The sequence below is a fragment of the Toxorhynchites rutilus genome, chromosome 2, assembly GCF_029784135.1.
Source record: "Toxorhynchites rutilus septentrionalis strain SRP chromosome 2, ASM2978413v1, whole genome shotgun sequence".
NCBI classification, from domain to species: Eukaryota; Metazoa; Arthropoda; class Insecta; order Diptera; family Culicidae; genus Toxorhynchites; species Toxorhynchites rutilus.
In genome coordinates, this window is record NC_073745.1 from 282,222,982 (window position 1) to 282,241,330 (window position 18,349).

Genomic DNA, 18,349 nt, shown 5'->3' on the forward strand with positions numbered 1-18,349 from the left:
TGAAGATATACATCTAGTGAGTAGTGGTTGGACATAATGTAACCCGTGACGGTCGGGTATGAATGAATGGGGGAGTTGCTAGTGAACGGCTTAAGCGCCACTCCCGAAGGAGGCCGTTCACCACTGTTTCGGTGCCCAGCTGAGACTCTGCCAAAGGGCAGGTTTTTTCCTTTGAACCCCCAAACACAGAAAGGTTTCAGGTTCGACCGTCCCACGCACTTTGGGAAACGAACTGATTGCTGTGGCAATTGTTGCTAGCAACAATCGACCTCAGATCGACAAAATATATCCCACTTTTGCCTGTGTTATCATCACCGGTAAAGTCTCAAACAATGCACGTTTTCCCTTCACGTTTGGGAAACCAGAACCAACAAAAATCATCAACCGGAAAAAATCAACGAGGAGAGCAAGATTTGCTAATCGTGGACCCTTCACAAAACCAGTTTTAGAATTCTCATCAAAACAAATAAACTAAATTTGCAAATACTCCAAAGAAAAGGTCTCTATTGATTTCCAATTTTCATTACAGTTCCATAAATTTCGTTACATTTTATTTACACGTTTTAATGAATCTATTTCCCCTATCACTCTAACATTTCCCTCAATTTTCTTTATTCTCTCTTTCTACCTAAACTCCACTACCCTATTCTTCAGTTGGCTCGTTAAACTTTCCTACTAAAGACTTCACTTCTCTCATCATCATATCTTTATCCCCACAATCACATAATTTCTCGTGTGTTTTTCATTCAAATAACCGTGCTTGTTCCGTGATCATTCATAATCTCCCCTCTCTTTCCATCCCTATTTTCGGCAACAGTAAATTTTATTCATCGTGTCACTTCTTCATGTGTTCCCCCATAGGGAGCGGTGGGGGTGTGCTTATTCGCTCAACTTAATTTAGCCATTCAAACCAAATAATCGCAACCAGCGGAAAAATGAGCGTCGCTGGGACCTAGGATTTTTGTATATTTGTTTCGATTCGTGAAATTCATTACGTACGTGGAAATTTAATTGGTTTGTTCGAATATGATCATATATGTTGTTAACTTGGGATTCGAACCGGGTACCCTTAACATGGGGGACCGGTCGACCAACTCGCTCGGCTACGATCGCTACTTGTATGCTTTCACGACCGTACCGGCTGAAATATCGTCATGCGCATGGAATAATAGTTTTTGTGTTACTCACGACCTTTTGAGTGCGATGTCCTAATTTTGATTGCGATGCTGCTTATGTTGCTTAGATCAGCGGGCCACTTCCCGCTTGTCGATGGTTATTTGATCGCTTGGATTAGCGGGTCTCCCCTCGTTTAAGCCAATCTTCGATGCTCCTGATGCTTGGTTCAGCGGGACTTCCTCCGCTTGAGTCGGTCGTTGATATTAAGGCTGCTGGGACCAGCGCTTAAACCGGTCGTCGTCGTTGCTCAATCCCTGCCAGCGCTTCGCGCTCTTCAGCTTGTGGTTGGCTGGCTCCTTCTCGCTGCACCGTGGGGTCTGGAGCGGCTCTAACTTCAAAACGGTGTTTCGGGAATTTGTTGCTGTTGTATTAATGCATATATTTCCACCCACGTGGAATATTAGGACATGTTTAATCACGCATTCAATCAAGCACGTTTTACCTTTCGATTTGACCACGCAAAGCACGATATTTCCTTCCTGTCTCTAGTTTTTGAGCCACTATATAAAAAAAACTATCTACCCGGGAAAAAAATCCTAAAACTGGTTTGTAACAAAAAAAAACACGTTTAACTAACCTAAACTTTTACACCGAGGCTCTTGGCGATGTCCGCCGGGTCCAGCCTCTTCCACGATCCAGGATAAAGTGACCGAGAAGAATTTCAAAAATCCTCAGATCACCCAGGCGCGAAATAAGTTTTGTCTCCGCTATGTAATTGCCACAAAAGTGCACAAGTACATAACATTTCTAAGAGTCGATTATCGCGGGCAACAATTGCCTCAATCATTAAGGCCATCCACCTTTAATCCCAAGTTCCTGATCTTGTCGGACCCTCCGTCCAACCCATATTTGGGCACAAAGCACCTGCTCTTTTGCAGAGTTTCAAACCCGAAACAGGAACAGCTCTTTCACTCCCCCTTTGGGTGAGGATGCAGCTCAACGTTCCCACAAAAGACATGTTCCAAAACAAAGAAGAAAATACTGAGTGCCGCGTCGCTAGAATGGAATGATTTTTGTCATCCCAGTTCTATCGACGTCTGAGCACTCAGTGGAACCCTACAAATGCCTCTTGTGGATAGTTGCCCAAAAGAAGCAGTTCCAAAGCTTTGCAGAATCAAGGGGCCGGCATATCTGAATTTGTGTACCATGCTACATCATTCCCCACTAGATTTTCGAAAATTTGATTGGTTCAAACAAGTATTTTGAAACCAATCAAATTTTCGAAGGCTTCTGAGTTGTCAACCTTCACAAAGCTAATCGCTATTTTCGGGGTCATATGTGTTCATCGTCAAAAAAAAATCGACTCCACCTCTATTTGCAGAGAGGAACCGTAGTTCTCTCTGTTACTGACCATCAACGTTTCTCAACTCCGGTCTCCAGCAAAAATCAGAAAGTTCTGTTCAGTTTGACCTCTCAACCTTCCTAAAAAAATACTCATCAGTCTAAGAGAAAAGAAAACAAGAAGAAAAACTAACCCTGAACCACAGATGATCGTTGTGGATTGACAATCGCATTCACACTTTATTTAAAAATACATAACTCACCATCATACTAAACTGGACACACTATCTTCAACCTCTGATTTATGTTCAGATAACATAGATAGGGCCTCTAAATTTAACTTAACTATCCACCCATGTGGAAACTAACCGATGATTCACGATACATTCCACCTCAAACTGTTTCGAGTAATCGGAACTATCACTTATCATCTTAACTAAAAGGGTCTGCTAACGTCTGCAGAAATTACCCCGGATAAATCCAGGAAAATATTTCTGTTTCCGCTAACTCATATTTCGCTGAATATTCCTGTTCGTCATCACATCGAACAACGAAATGTCCAACCTTCAACTATATAATTCACAAAAATAGATTGTTCAACATTCGAACACCCCTCGCACTCTACACAAATCGGTTAATCTATTTTTGTATCACTCATACACACTCACGCTATTGTCAATCCAACGAATCTACAGTCGATAATCTATGAACAACTCTGACCGTTTTGTTTGTATTGGGTTCAGTTTGTTTTGAAACGCGAGGGAGTTCGGTGTTGTCGAAGGTGTTCAGTGTTACGGTGTCAATTTTATCGGATGAAAGGAAGTATTTCGTTCCAATAACATGTTGTTATTGTAAAAGTTTAATTTGTTTTCAGGTACACATGCCAGCTTTAACTGGGGGAGCCCTAGGATCAGGATCAGGACCAGGATTTGGAAAAGGAATACGGGAAAAGGTTAACGCCCGCAACATAAAAAAATGCCAAGATGGCGATGGGATGTAGGACGAAAAAAAGAAATGGAACGGGAATAGGAAAGGGATAAAAAAAAATCTGAACTGCATGACCGACAGCACACGACGGTTCTCTCCGCATAGAGGGATCAACCTTTGCTAAGTATCCAAAATAGTTTACTTACTAATTTTCAAATTAATTTTATTCTTCAATTTTAGGTTCAAAAACGAAAGGGAAAAAAATAGAATTTAAAAAGAAGCAAGAAAAAATGTATGAAAAAAGGTGAATATTAATTCGAACAAAAAATTTTTTACTAATTCTAGTTTAAGACTAATATAGTACTTAAGGCTAGGGAATTCAGGTCCTTAATATACTAACTAAAATTACTATATACAAATTTTATTTACATCGGAAAACTGTTGTGTTTTCCGTTCAATGACCTTTTTTCGAATTTTTCATGGGATCGTCCTCTTGAGTGGTCTTTTTTCTGAAGAATTTGACAGCTCTTCTGAAAGTTTTTCCAACCAGCGTAATTCATGCTTTCTCTGACTGAGAATTTTTCCAATTGTTCGCTGTTCTTCACGACATTCACTACTTTTTTTAAGCAAGTCATCGCTGGGCTCGCTTTACGATTCATGGCCACGCCATTACTATTCACAGGTCATAGCCCTGGCTCCTTCTAATTATTCATGGAAATCGCAACTAACAAGCTTCAAAGAACAATTTTCAAAACTCGCAACCAAAGTCAGCACTTCCCATAACTGGTTTTGAAAACCCAGGCGGAATTTCGCTGTCCAAAGATATTTCCCCGAAGGTGTTTTTTCTCATCGTAATCTTCTGGTTCCTCACTAGGAGTGACATAGCTTTACCTATTGTTATTTGTTTAGATGAGAAGAAACGGGATTCATCTTCTTGAGGTGAGTTGCGAAGAAAACTCCAATTCGCTTGCCGTCGAGGTCTTCCAATTCATAGGAATGAGAACCTTAAACCTTCCTAACAATGCAAGGCTCGTATTTCGGCGCGAGCTTCTTGCTGAACCCTTTCCCTTTATCTGAGAGGTAAAATGTCTTCTTAAGTACTTGCTCCCCCGGAACATATTGCTGACAACTGGTGTTAGCTCGTAGATTGTACGTTCGCTCGTGCCGTTTATATGCACTCTCCAAATTCATTTTCACCTCTTCAAAAAGTCTCTTTCGATCCTCCGCTAGCTTCGTTTCATCTGGGCTTGACCTTTCGCTACTTTCCCGCATTAGAGCATACTCTCTCCCATCGGATACCTGGTTTCTCCCGAACACAATAAAATAGGGACTGTATTTCGTTGACTCGTTTACCGCATTTCGTATGGCACTCGCAATATCTTGCAGATTATCTGTCCAGTGCTTGTGCTCCTTTATGAGTGTTGCACGGATCGCTGTGGTGATGACTCGGTTTACCCTTTCCGTATTATTCACCTGCGGGTGATATGCTAGAGTTAGCCAGTGGCTCACATTATAGTCAGCTAGTAGTTTTTTGAATACTTTTGACACGAATTGTGTACCATTATCGGTTAACACGATCTCTGGAACACCAAACAGACGAAAAATTATGTTATGCACAAATTCGACCAGTGTTTCCGCTTTAGCTTCGCGAAACGGTTGAACTAAAACAAATTTACTGAATACGTCTGTCGCTACTAGCAGACAAGTATGACGATTCTTTCCTGACGCCGGCAAGGGACCGACATAGTCCAGCGTGACGAATTGCCACGGGTACTCGACCGCTTTCTGAACGCCCATGGGTGGCGTTGCGTTAGTGTTGCCAGCTTTACTCGTCTGGCAGCTTAAACATGCTCGACAGTATTGCTTAATTTGTTCCCCCATTTTCGGCCAGAAAAACCTTTCCTTAATCGCAGCCAGCGTTTTTTCATAACCAAAGTGTGCTTTGTCGTGTTCCTGCCTAATTATTCCGATTAGTTCCGACCCCGGTGAGTAACGTTTCCATGCGAACCTAGAGTCACTTTGCTTCTTCGAAGATGGACAATATTTAAATATTTGTCCGTCGATAATGCGATATTCTCTAAATTTCATCGGGTTGTCTTTTATTGTTTTTATCAACTCCTCGTATTGGGGATCAAGTGGTAAGACCGAGACCGAGTGATCGTGAGAGGCAGTCTGCTGTCACATTACTTTTTCCCTTTCGATAGACAAGTTCTATATCGTAGGATTGGATGCGGAGGGCCCATCGCAACAATTTGGCATTACCCGATTCCGCTCCAATTTTGAACAACCAGAGCAGGCTCCTGGCGTCCGTCACCACCCTGAATCTTGTACCTTCCACGTAGTGCCGAAAGTTGTCAATAGCCAACAGTACAGCGAGACACTCTTTCTCAACTGCAGCATACTTTCTTTGAGTGCTGCTTAATTTTTTACTAAAATAACTGATTATCCTAGTCTTACCATCCTGCTCTTGGACTAACGCAGCGCCTACTGCGTTATCGGAGGCATCCGATTCAATGCTAAACGGTAAGGCGAAATCTGGGTTTCCCAGGATTGGCGCTGAAGTTAAAGCAGATTTCAACTCGTTAAACGCTTGCTCTGCTTCCGGTGTCCATATAATTTTTTTCTTGCTTTTCTTAAGCAGATTTGTTATGGGTGTGGTGATTCGACTATAATTATCGATGAATTTCTGGTAAAACCCGGCTAAACCCATTAGACGACGTATGTCTTTTACTGTCTTGGGTCTTGTATAATTCAAGATTGGCTGAATACGTGATTCATCTATTGCGACTCCCTTCTCAGACAAAAGATATCCTAGATACATTACTTGCTTTTTACAAAATTCGGATTTCTCTAGCGATATTGTGAGTCCTGCCCTTTTCAAACGATCCGCAATTACTCTCAATAAACGAAAATGTTCGGGTAGAGTCTTGGTCGCGACCACAATGTCGTCTAAGTAGACGAAGACATTGGGTTGAAGGTCAAATCCGATGGCTTTATTCATGAGTCTGCACATCGTGAACGGTGCGTTTGTGAGCCCGAAAGGACACACCTTGAACCTGAAAAGTCCTTTCGAAGTACGAAACGCAGTATAATTTCTGCTTTCCTCTTTCAATGGAATCTGGAAATAAGCATCTTTTAAGTCTATTATTGAATAATATTTTGCACTCTCTAATCGGTGGAATATTTCTTGCATATTCTGCATCAGATAAGCGTCTTTTACGGTCATTGCGTTGATTCGTCTCGAATCCAAACACACGCGAATTTTCCCATTCGATTTCCGCACTGCCACTAGTGGATTTGTCCACTCACTGTAGCACTCCTCGATCGCGTCGATGCTTTTGAAACGCTCAATTTCGGCATCAATTTCCTTTCGGATGTAGGGCGAGCATTTGTATACTGGCTGGTTTCGTGGCTGTGATCCTTCTTTTAAAATTATTTCATGTTGAATGAGATTTGTTCGACCTAGTTTTCCTGGAGCAGTTAATTCGAACATTTTTATCGTATTTATCAGCTCTCGCCGTTCCTCGCTTGACAATTTGTGTTCGGTCTCCACGTTTTCTGGTACGGGTTCGATCGGGCTTTCATACGTAGGAATGTCTAGGGTATCGTCTGTCTCTTTATTCGTTATTTTTGGAATGTCTGCCACAGGTTCTAAGTGGTGACAAGATTTTGGTTCTCTAATTTCGGCTAGGGTTGTCACATTCTCTGGTCCATGACCTAGATCAATCATTGGTTTGATTCCGAAGCTGTTCCAGAAGTCAGCACCAAGGATTAATTTTTGGGTTATTTGCGGTACAACTATCGTAGGAATAACGCGAGTTATATTTTTAAAAGTGTACGGAATGTTTAACATTCCCAAGCACTTATACTGCGTTCCATCGGCCGTGCTAATTTTTACTGTAGCAGGCTTCACTGCGAGTCCATATTTTTGGACGAGATCAAGACTATTAATAACACTGATTCCGGCTCCGGAATCAAGTAGGGCATCGACTTCCGTGTCGAATATTTTTACCGTAATATGTGGACACGACAAATTGTTCATTTGAACGTGAAAAATTATTTGTAACCGCTCATAGTTCGCGATCGTATTTGCATTTTCGGGAACCTTTGTATTATGAAGGATGCAAGGATTCCCACACGTACACCCAACTTTTAGTTTCCCTGTTGCGCAGGCCTAAACGAAGGCCGATAACTGGACGAACATCGTTCACAAAAACGGATTGTCCTACCATGGTTACCACATCCGTAGCAAAATAAAACTTTCGGTCTACTGCATTCCTTCCAGCAATGCCCTTGCTCTTGGCAGTTCCAGCAAGCTGATCTGTGCTGTTGATTTGGAGGGTTTTGTGCTCCAATAGTGGGACGTGATGTTTGTGTTTCTGCTGTTTGTTTGCTCGGTTTGATAGCATGCACTGGGATCGAGTAATTGTTCTCATCCGAGTCACTTTCTGCCTGAATTTTATTGACTGCTCTTCTGGACATGCCTTCCCCCAATATCTGAAGGCTGGGGTCCGCTGCATCGATCCTATATAAGTTCAGCATTATGAGGTGCTGAAGATCTTCTACTTCGATTATCGATATTTTAGATCGATAATACAGTCGCATATTATCCCAAATCAATTCAAACTTCCTTTTTTTTTTTTTTTTTTTTTTTTTATCTGTATTTTAGTGACTTTCAACACATTTTGGCTGGTTCGTCACTTTGCTTCCATTTTTGGAAGAATGTCGGGAGTGAGAATTGAACTCGTGACCTTTAGCGTGAGAGGTATGGATGTTACCACTACGCCAGATCGCCTCCATTCAAACTTCCTCGTTTTCGAGAGTGGTTTTGAAAGCATTTTGTTTAATTTTTCTATCTCCGTGACGAACGCAATGAAGGATTCGCCACGTAGTTGTTTCCTTTCGTGCATCTTTTGTCGAATCCCCTGGTCCTGATTCGGATTGCCGAATCTGTACCTGATCATTTTCTCAAAAACATCCCAACTCGTGAATTCGTCCACGAAGGTAAAAAACCAATCGGATGCCAATCCATCTAGAAGTAGATGAATGTCTCTCAGAAGTCGTTGATTTGAAACCCCTTCGCGTTCAGCTATTTTCTTTAGCTTGTACAAAAAATTTTCAATACTTGTCGTTTTTGATTCACCTGAGAATTTCATATTCCACTTCTCTACGCGGTAAGCGTCTCTAGTATGCTCTACCCTATTTCCTGCCCTAAAAGTTCGTTGTATAAAACGCCTAGTGTCTACATTTCTGGGAGCCAAGTGACTATTTTGCGATGCTTCGGACTCATCCGAATCGTAGGTTGCCGTGACTTTTCGTTTACTGGACGTTTGTGGTTTTTTCGTTTTGTTAGCATCAGCGGGAAGGATGTCATCTAACGATTCGCTGTCTGTAGATTGAAACCCAACTCTCTTCTCTTTAGTAATCTTCTTAATAATCTGCTCCTGCCCTTCTGTGCCTTCATTCTTTTCTTCCTGAGCTCCTATTTGTCCCTCTCTCGTAGGATTCGATATTAAATTTTGCATCAACCTTTCAAGCTGTTCGATTCTCCCTTGTAGTCGCATGTTTTCTTGCTGCAGAATTGATGTGCCCGTTCGGTTCGATTCTGAAATGGCTGCAATTGGCTGCACATATTCCTGTTGCACGTTTGCTGTGTTCGTTTGGTTCAATTTTGGGATTGTTCCAGTTTGTCTTCTCGTGACGTTGTGGGACAGTGGCGTTACCTGTTCTGTAGCTATTGGAGTTCGATCAATTACGGTTGAATTAGAAGCAGCTTCTTCGGATTGATTTATTATATCATTAATTTTGTCATTTACTGGAGAAGCTGGTGGTCCAATTTTAAATTCTTTCAAAATTTCCGTAATTCTACGAACTAACCCCCGTTTTAACATTTTATCTTCCTCATCTTTTGTTAGACACCTTTTCGCTCGGTAGTAATAATGAAGTATACGCGATTCTCTTCTTTAATCAACACCATGTCGTTTCAACTCTTTTAATATTTCAGAAATATTTTCTTCAATTAACCCAAACTCATCTCTAATAGAAAATTTTGAGCGATAATTTCGCCCTTCTTTAAGATCAGATTTAAAAAGTTTTCTCAAAGATCTTTGTTTTTCAGGTAAATTTAAATCGACTGTTTCTTCGTTCCAACGGTCACGAATCTGTAGTTCATAGTCGGTCTCCTCCGAATTCAAATACTCTGCGGATGGAAATTTACTCATCTTGTTTCGTATTTGTTTAGTAGGAATATGAATGATGTAGCTTAGCGACAAGATATGTGCTGTAAAATCAAAAAGCGGAAAATTATATTAATGAAATTTTTATTTATTGTATTTGTTGAAGAAGTTTGTTATCAGTAATTTTATCAATCAGAAAAAAATCAATTTATTCAGAAACTTAACTAAGAAACTCAAAATCACGAAAAATATATAAGAAAATTGTACCCAATATCAATAAATAATGTAAAAAAATGTAGTATGTAAATTCGAAAATAATAGTAGAAATAATATATACAGAAGAAATTTAGTTTATAAAATTATTCAATGATACTGCAAAAAAAAACTTTCGTGGGCCCCACGTTGGGCGCCAAATGTAACCCGTGACGGTCGGGTATGAATGAATGGGGGAGTTGCTAGTGAACGGCTTAGGCGGCTCGCACACCGGAGCAATAAACAACTAGCAAACTGCAATACGCAATATGCAACAGGAAACATATTTTGTTGTTCTTCGCATACCAGAGCAATAAAAACCCCCGACATTATGCAAACAATCGGCTTAATGTACGAAACTTGTCAAAATATGGGCGATAAGTTGCTCTTCAACCGACACGCCGTGTTGCTAGCGACATGTGTTGCTCTGTAAAGGCGACAGCGATATCGTATTGCGTCGGTATGCGAGATCAACAAAGATTAAATGGAAAAATCCATTGGCGATAATATTGCTTATTGCATGTTGATAGTTGCTAGTTGCTTATTGCTCCGGTGTGCGAGGCGCCTTAAGCGCCACTCCCGAATGAGGCCGTTCACCACTGTTTCGGTGCCCAGCTGAGACTCTGCCAAAGGGCAGGTTTTTTCCTTTGAACCCCCAAACACAGAAAGGTTTCAGGTTCGACCGTCCCAAGCACTTTGGGAAACGAACTGATTGCTGTGGCAATTGTTGCTAGCAACAATCGACCTCAGATCGACAAAATAGATCCCACTTTTGCCTGTGTTATCATCACCGGTAAAGTCTCAAACAATGCAAGTTTTCCCTTCACGTTTGGGAAACCAGAACCAACAAAAATCATCAACCGGAAAAAATCAACGAGAGCCATTCAAACCAAATAATCGCAACCAGCGGAAAAATTAGCGTCGCTGGGACCTAGGATTTTTGTATATTTGTTTCGATTCGTGAAATTCATTACGTACGTGGAAATTTAATTGGTTTGTTCGAATATGATCATATATGTTGTTAACTTGGGATTCGAACCGGGTACCCTTAACATGGGGGACCGGTCGACCAACTCGCTCGGCTACGATCGCTACTTGTATGCTTTCACGACCGTACCGGCTGAAATATCGTCATGCGCATGGAATAATAGTTTTTGTGTTACTCACGACCTTTTGAGTGCGATGTCCTAATTTTGATTGCGATGCTGCTTATGTTGCTTAGATCAGCGAGCCACTTCCCGCTTGTCGATGGTTATTTGATCGCTTGGATTAGCGGGTCTCCCCTCGTTTAAGCCAATCTTCGATGCTCCTGATGCTTGGTTCAGCGGGACTTCCTCCGCTTGAGTCGGTCGTTGATATTAAGGCTGCTGGGACCAGCGCTTAAACCGGTCGTCGTCGTTGCTCAATCCCTGCCAGCGCTTCGCGCTCTTCAGCTTGTGGTTGGCTGGCTCCTTCTCGCTGCACCGTGGGGTCTGGAGCGGCTCTAACTTCAAAACGGTGTTTCGGGAATTTGTTGCTGTTGGATTAATGCATATATTTCCACCCACGTGGAATATTAGGACATGTTTAATCACGCATTCAATCAAGCACGTTTTACCTTTCGATTTGACCACGCAAAGCACGATATTTCCTTCCTGTCTCTAGTTTTTGAGCCACTATATAAAAAAAAACTATCTACCCGGGAAAAAAATCCTAAAACTGGTTTGTAACAAAAAAAAAACACGTTTAACTAACCTAAACTTTTACACCGAGGCTCTTGGCGATGTCCGCCGGGTCCAGCCTCTTCCACGATCCAGGATAAAGTGACCGAGAAGAATTTCAAAAATCCTCAGATCACCCAGGCGCGAAATAAGTTTTGTCTCCGCTATGTAATTGCCACAAAAGTGCGCAAGTACATAACATTTCGAAGAGTCGATTATCGCGGGCAACAATTGCCTCAATCATTAAGGCCATCCACCTTTAATCCCAAGTTCCTGATCTTGTCGGACCCTCCGTCCAACCCATATTTGGGCACAAAGCACCTGCTCTTTTGCAGAGTTTCAAACCCGAAACAGGAACAGCTCTTTCACTCCCCCTTTGGGTGAGGATGCAGCTCAACGTTCCCACAAAAGACATGTTCCAAAACAAAGAAGAAAATACTGAGTGCCGCGTCGCTAGAATGGAATGATTTTTGTCATCCCAGTTCTATCGACGTCTGAGCACTCAGTGGAACCCTACAAATACCTCTTGTGGATAGTTGCCCAAAAGAAGCAGTTCCAAAGCTTTGCAGAATCAAGGGGCCGGCATATCTGAATTTGTGTACCATGCTACAATAAGTCTACTCATTACACGAATGAAGTCACGACTTACGTCCAAACCTGTGAACCACGCTCTCGAAGAAACATTTGGAATAATTGAATATAACCACCGCCCAAAACTTCCAGTGTCCCAATCGGATTGCCAATTCAAGAGGGAACTTAGACGTAGTAATTGGAAAAATTCATCGTATAAAATCTGTCTATCAAACAGTTCGCCTTCCTGGGCACCCACCTTTGCGAGAGTGTCCGCCTTCCCATTGCCAGGAATTGAGCAATGAGAGGGGACCCATACAAAGGTTATCTTATAAGAGCTTCTGATCATGTGCTTCAGAATCAGTTCTCAGAATATGTACAAAGCGTGCTCAAGGCAGAGCATGTACTGACGCGCAGAAAATTTAGCGATTTTATTTCTAGACTACAAACAACATTTTCTAGACTAAGGCCGAGATTCCACTGAGGCAACAGAGAATGACAAGCCACACCGAACCGTTCGCTGTCGGTTAGCAAACTGACGCTTTCTGATTCGTCAATTATGTAGAAGGGTTGGATTATCGCATTATTTTGTCTCGCCTATGTGAATCGTACGTAAAGGCCGATAGTCCGTTTTTTTTGACGTAGGATTACTTTCGGGAACATATTTGGGTACAAATTGAAAATCGAAAATCGAGCACATCGTGAAAATTGTCCAATTTCAAACGCTTATTGCTCAGTCATTTCATGGTGGATTGATAAAATTTTCGCGTCAATCGATTTTGGCACTCCATAACAATTCTTTATATTGAAGAAAATAATATATGTCATGAAACTAACTATCTAACAATTGAAAAATCTCAACCACTATCCTAACGTAAATACCCATTTCTGATTGGTCGAAATTGACGACACATGCGGCGGGTTCCTAACAGAGCCATCGAAACCGAGCTGCCTGGGGGAATTCGGCATTGCAAATACATAAAAGTAGGGGGAGCTTTTACACCTACCGAAATGTATTCCCTTACAGAAACATCATAACCAAGGTGCCCGGGGGAAATCAGCATTGCAAATACAGTAATTTACATTTAATGCGACATTTTTTTAATTGGACATACCTGTAATGCGACACGTTTAATTGGACATGTTTACATCTAATTGGACAGAGGTGAATCCGCACTGACAGTGGTTAGTGTCGACGTCTGGTGGCGACTTTCAATTTGGGACAAAACTCGATAGTGTAATCTATATCAGATTAGAAGGCACGAAGCCAGTTTTGAAATAATAAAATTTGAATGAAAATTTGTACACCATGTTAATTAATTACTTGAAACACGTACTTTTGATTCTTATTTAATCGATTGTCTATACACTTCTGATATTTTGACTGAAGCCTTTCATTATATATAATATAAAATTGTTCTCAAACACGATTTTCGTATGAGGTTTTTTACCCCATGTAAAAAAAGTGTATTTCATTTAAATAGAATACTAATTTGATACGAATAAGTTAATTTTTATTCATAATTTTAATTTTGAAAACGTGTTCATTCCGCCTGAAAATTAATTACTATCTTGGACGCTCCCAAAATCATGAAACGAAGCTCAGTGCCGTCAACGCGAATATCAACAAACACAGCACAAACGAAAAACAGAATGTGAAAAACAAGTTAGAACCAGACAAGAAAAACATCAAAATGGACTCAGAATAACATTTTGATAAATCGTGGTGAGAGTGTTCTACAAGTGGCTGACGAAACGGGCCTTCCACGGTCGACAGTTTACGGAATCGAGAAGCAAGAAATAGCATTGCGGTATTGCAAGGCGTTGGTCAACTAAACTATCCCCTGATTTCGAGATAATAATAGGAAATATAAAGGTAGAGAAACCAGATGCCGAAATCGACACAACTATCGTTAAGGAAGAATATGATGTGAAACTTAAAAATACGAATGCAATCACTCAGCCCATGGCGCCGAAGAAATTAACCAAGAACATTCATAAACTTATCAAAAAAGGTTTAGATGGATATTTTAATGTTATTTCCGCATGTTCTTATATATATTAATTAATTGCAGCATCAAAACACAAATATTATTTACGATATGGATTAAAGGATGTTCAAGTGCGTCCGCGGAATAATGAAACAGGGAAAGCAATGTGTATATTGTGTGTTGAAATGGAGGTTGCAATTTATAAAAAAGTTGAATAAAGTCAAATATCTAATCGGAAGTCTCTAATTCGCATCTCAATTTTTACAGGATTGTCATTTTCGCTGCAGAAAAGTGGAAATCATGTGTCACTTGCCATCTGTTTGTGAGAAACGCAATATCCCATATTGCTATACGCCGAGTCGGAAGACTTGGGAGCAGCAGTGGGTGTGAAATGAGGCACAGTCGCAATACTAATCCGAGAGCAGCCCGATTATCAGGAACAGTTCGATAAACTAAAAGTGAAGAATCAATGCCGTCAACACGAATATACCATTGTGCGAGTTTTTACAACACGATAAATTTTTAGGAGTATTTTCAACCATTTTTCCAATCAAAACAATTTATGTTGTTACAATCAATCATTTTGTATTTTTGTTATCATGCCATATACTTCATTAAAATTCACTATTGTTATTCGTCAAGAAGGCGAATAATTTCATTTTCATATTCGTTTTTTCATTTTTCGGCTTCCACTAATTTACGGTCATCACCAACAGCAATAAGAACATTTTGGAGTACATCCATGATGCTGATAGCCTACTTATAATCATTGCGTTTTTCGGATTGACTGCTCCAAGAGTACATATAACCGAAGTACTAAGATCACCCTCAGCACTTTCGTTAGCATCGCAATCTTGCTCTTCATGGTCGGCCTCGAAAAAGTCACCACCAGAGGCTTGGCCAATTGCTCGTCGGTATATATTTGCGCTACATCTATGTTGTCTGAGTTGCTTAGCCACTCTTGAACTTCTTCTTCGGTCAGTTCGTAGTTTGGATCAACGAGTTGCACTACTTTAGAAAGCAACACGCGGGGGTCACTTGTTGGTGAAGAAATTGTGAAATTCTTGAACGAGTTATAGTTTTGATCTTGACTTAAGAGATTGCGCCAACAGTTAGCAATCGTTTCTGGAGTTACAGTGGCCCACGCATCAGTCGCTAGTTGAATAGCATCATAAAGGCTAAATGATTTGATAACTTCTGTAACTGGGCGATCGCTGTCAGTTTCTAACAGAACACGGCGCAGAAAATTCGACTTATAGATAACTAAAAAATAAAAATAATATTCACTAACTTGGACTCGAAAATGTAATGACATTATTACCCTTAAAAGCATTGATGATTCCTTGATCCATAGGCTGAAGAAAGCTTGTCACATTTGGAGGAAGAAAGATCACCTGAATTTCTGCGTCATCCACTTGAAACATATCTTTACTGCAATGTGCGGTGCAATTATCTAGAATTAGAAGCGCATTAGTCGGTCTATTCTGTGCAGCTGCCTTCCGTTTGATCTCAGGAACGAAAACGGAGTAGGACCAATCAGTAAACGTCGCACTAGTTTGCCACGCTTTCTTATTTGAAAAATAGTGTATCCCATCAGGCACGCCTTGCGTTTTAAAGCACCTAGGATTTGATGCGCGGCCAAGCACTTGTAATGGTAATTTGTGGCTACCACTTGCATTGCTGCAAGGTGTAATTGTCAGTCTCTCCTTCAACGACTTGCGTCCGGGTGCAGTTTTTTCGCTAGAACTAACCAATGACTTTGTAGGCAAGGCTTTCACAGACTATGTTCTTATCTTTGATGGTGAGGACATTATACTTTCGTCTCTTGTATTTCACTGGACGGTCATTTTGATCAGGCTTGCTATTAGCTTCGCTGACGGTGATTTGTTCTAAAGCAATAGAACAGCTCGAATGAATGTTGGCCGGTAGTAGATCTTCTAAATGTTCATCTAAATATTCTCCTTGCATGTATCCTTCACCAATGTCTACGAAAATTGAGTCCATTTTGCTGTTTTTCTTTTCTGGTTCTAACTTGTTTTTCACATTCTGTTTTTCGTTTGTGCTGTGTTTGTTGATATTCGCGTTGACGGCACTGAGCTTTGTTCCACGATTTCGGGAGCGTCGAAGATAGTAAATAATTTTCAGGCGGAATGAACACGTATTCAAAATTACAATTATGAATAAAAGTTAACCTAGCCGTATCGAATTAGCATTCTATTTAAATAAAATACACTTTTTTTTACAGGTGGTGAAAATATCTCATACGAAAATTGTGTTTGGAGACAATTTCAATTTTAATGAAAAGTTTCAGTCAAAATATCAGAAATGTATGGACAAACGGTTAAATAAGAGTAAAAAATACGTGTTTCAAGTAATTAAATAACATAATGTAGAAATTTTCATTCAAATTTTAACATTTTAAAACTGCATTCGTGCCTTCTAATCTAATAGAGATTATACTATCTAGTTCGGAGCCCGAATTGAAAGTCGCCACCAGACGTCGACACTGACCACTGTCAGCGTGAATGTCCAATTACAGGTCACAATCTCCTCTAATGCGACACTGAGTGGTGCCTCGACATGTCGCATTAAATGTAAATTACTGTATATGCAAGTCGGGGACATTTTTATATTGCAAGTAATGTGAGTGATACGATTAATTCTAGCAAATAAAATTTAAATTTGGAACTTTAATGTTGGTTGCTTCGTAAAAAATTTCATATTAATGACCGATCATGTATTGCGAGAAATTTAGCACAAGTGTAAGTGTATTTGGTAGCAGTTGTGTTAAAAATGACTTGATATATGAAACGATTTATTTAAATTTTCATAAATAAAAACCATGATCGTTTGGTTTAAGCTGTCTGTTTTGTTGTGTTCATTTTTATCCAAGGAAAGTTTATACGGCGAGAAAAATTGAAAAAATGGAGAAATATTAGAATAAGTGATTGCTCTACATATAGTATTAGGTGTTGTTAGTCCAATTAAAATTCGCATTGGGTTGAATAAACACTCATAAAGTAAAAATTATAAAAGAAAATTGCCTTTTCCATTTCAAATATGTTTTCTCTATATTAAAGTAACATGTTTTTACTGATGAGAAAAACTGATAATTGTATTCGGTATTGATAACTATCTTATATTAAATTGGTGAGTTTTTTTTTATTTCATCCATACATAACACAGGACGCATCTCGTCTAGGGCCACAGAAGGCGGTTTTCATCATATCTCGCTCCACTTCGGTATCTTTTATCTGATACGCACCATCCAACGACTGTTTATCATCCTTCTGTCATCATCACTCGGTAAACACTGGTGGAGTGAACAAACAATACCCAACAACCAAATAAAACGGCCCTTTTCAGGAAGCCACCAAATCATTATCAAAGAGTTTGGCAAGGCGCAAATTGAGACGCATATAGCGCGAGTAACTTGGCGCGATATAGCGCCTATTTTTGTGGATAATGGATAACAGATAGAACGGCGCAAATTGGCCTGATGACGCGAGATGGTGAAGCGCTCGTGAGACACGACTCGCGCGACGCTGTGGCTGAACCACAGTTTCTCGTGCTGGTCATGCCGGTTGTGGTAGTTGTGTTGGTGAACAATCATATAACGCCGTGGGTTTGACACTGTATGGCTGTACTGGTCGGGTGATTGTGTTAGTAAATAAATATATCGCGCAACTCTGTGTTAATCAGTAGTTGTATGCGAGTGGCATGTTATTTACACCAAACTGCGACTCAATATGCGCTCCACCACGCTACGTTTGTGGCACGTATGAGTCGTGTTGGTAGTTTCGCGTTCGCTTACGAGCGCTACACGCTTCTCAATTTGCGCCTAGCCTTTAACGATGTAATTCTTCAAACATATCCAAAATCAACATATAGCCTAACGGAATCCTACGTCCTACTGCGGTCGTGTCTCAGATACAACCCTCCTGTGACTTTTTGTTTCATGTGAATGATCTTCATCACTGATGATTGCTGCATGGACCATGTTATTCTATTATAACACACAAAGATGGTCAAGCAAGGGCCCTAGGATTAGAATTCACGAGTAAATGTATCCAATGTATCCAATGGGATACGCTGTTCATAACATAATACACATACTATATACTATACAATGCTTTATAAATTGGATCTCACAATCTCATGTTATAGCGAAAATTTAGCTGGAATAAATGTGAGTGGCAATCCATGCGCAGTTGATGATTTTTTTTCTCTATTATACTGATTTTCAACACATTTCGGCTGGTTCGTCACTTTTACT

At 40.4% G+C, this 18,349-nt stretch overlaps 1 long non-coding RNA gene across 1 annotated transcript; it reads left to right on the forward strand.

The window, feature by feature from the left end:
* The first annotated feature begins 13,142 nt into the window (after positions 1 to 13,142).
* On the forward strand, positions 13,143 to 14,663 carry LOC129764878 (uncharacterized). Its single transcript, XR_008741273.1, has 3 exons — positions 13,143 to 14,097; positions 14,158 to 14,282; positions 14,341 to 14,663. It is a non-coding gene; the product is annotated as an uncharacterized LOC129764878 (long non-coding RNA).
* Positions 14,664 to 18,349: the final 3,686 nt, after the last annotated feature.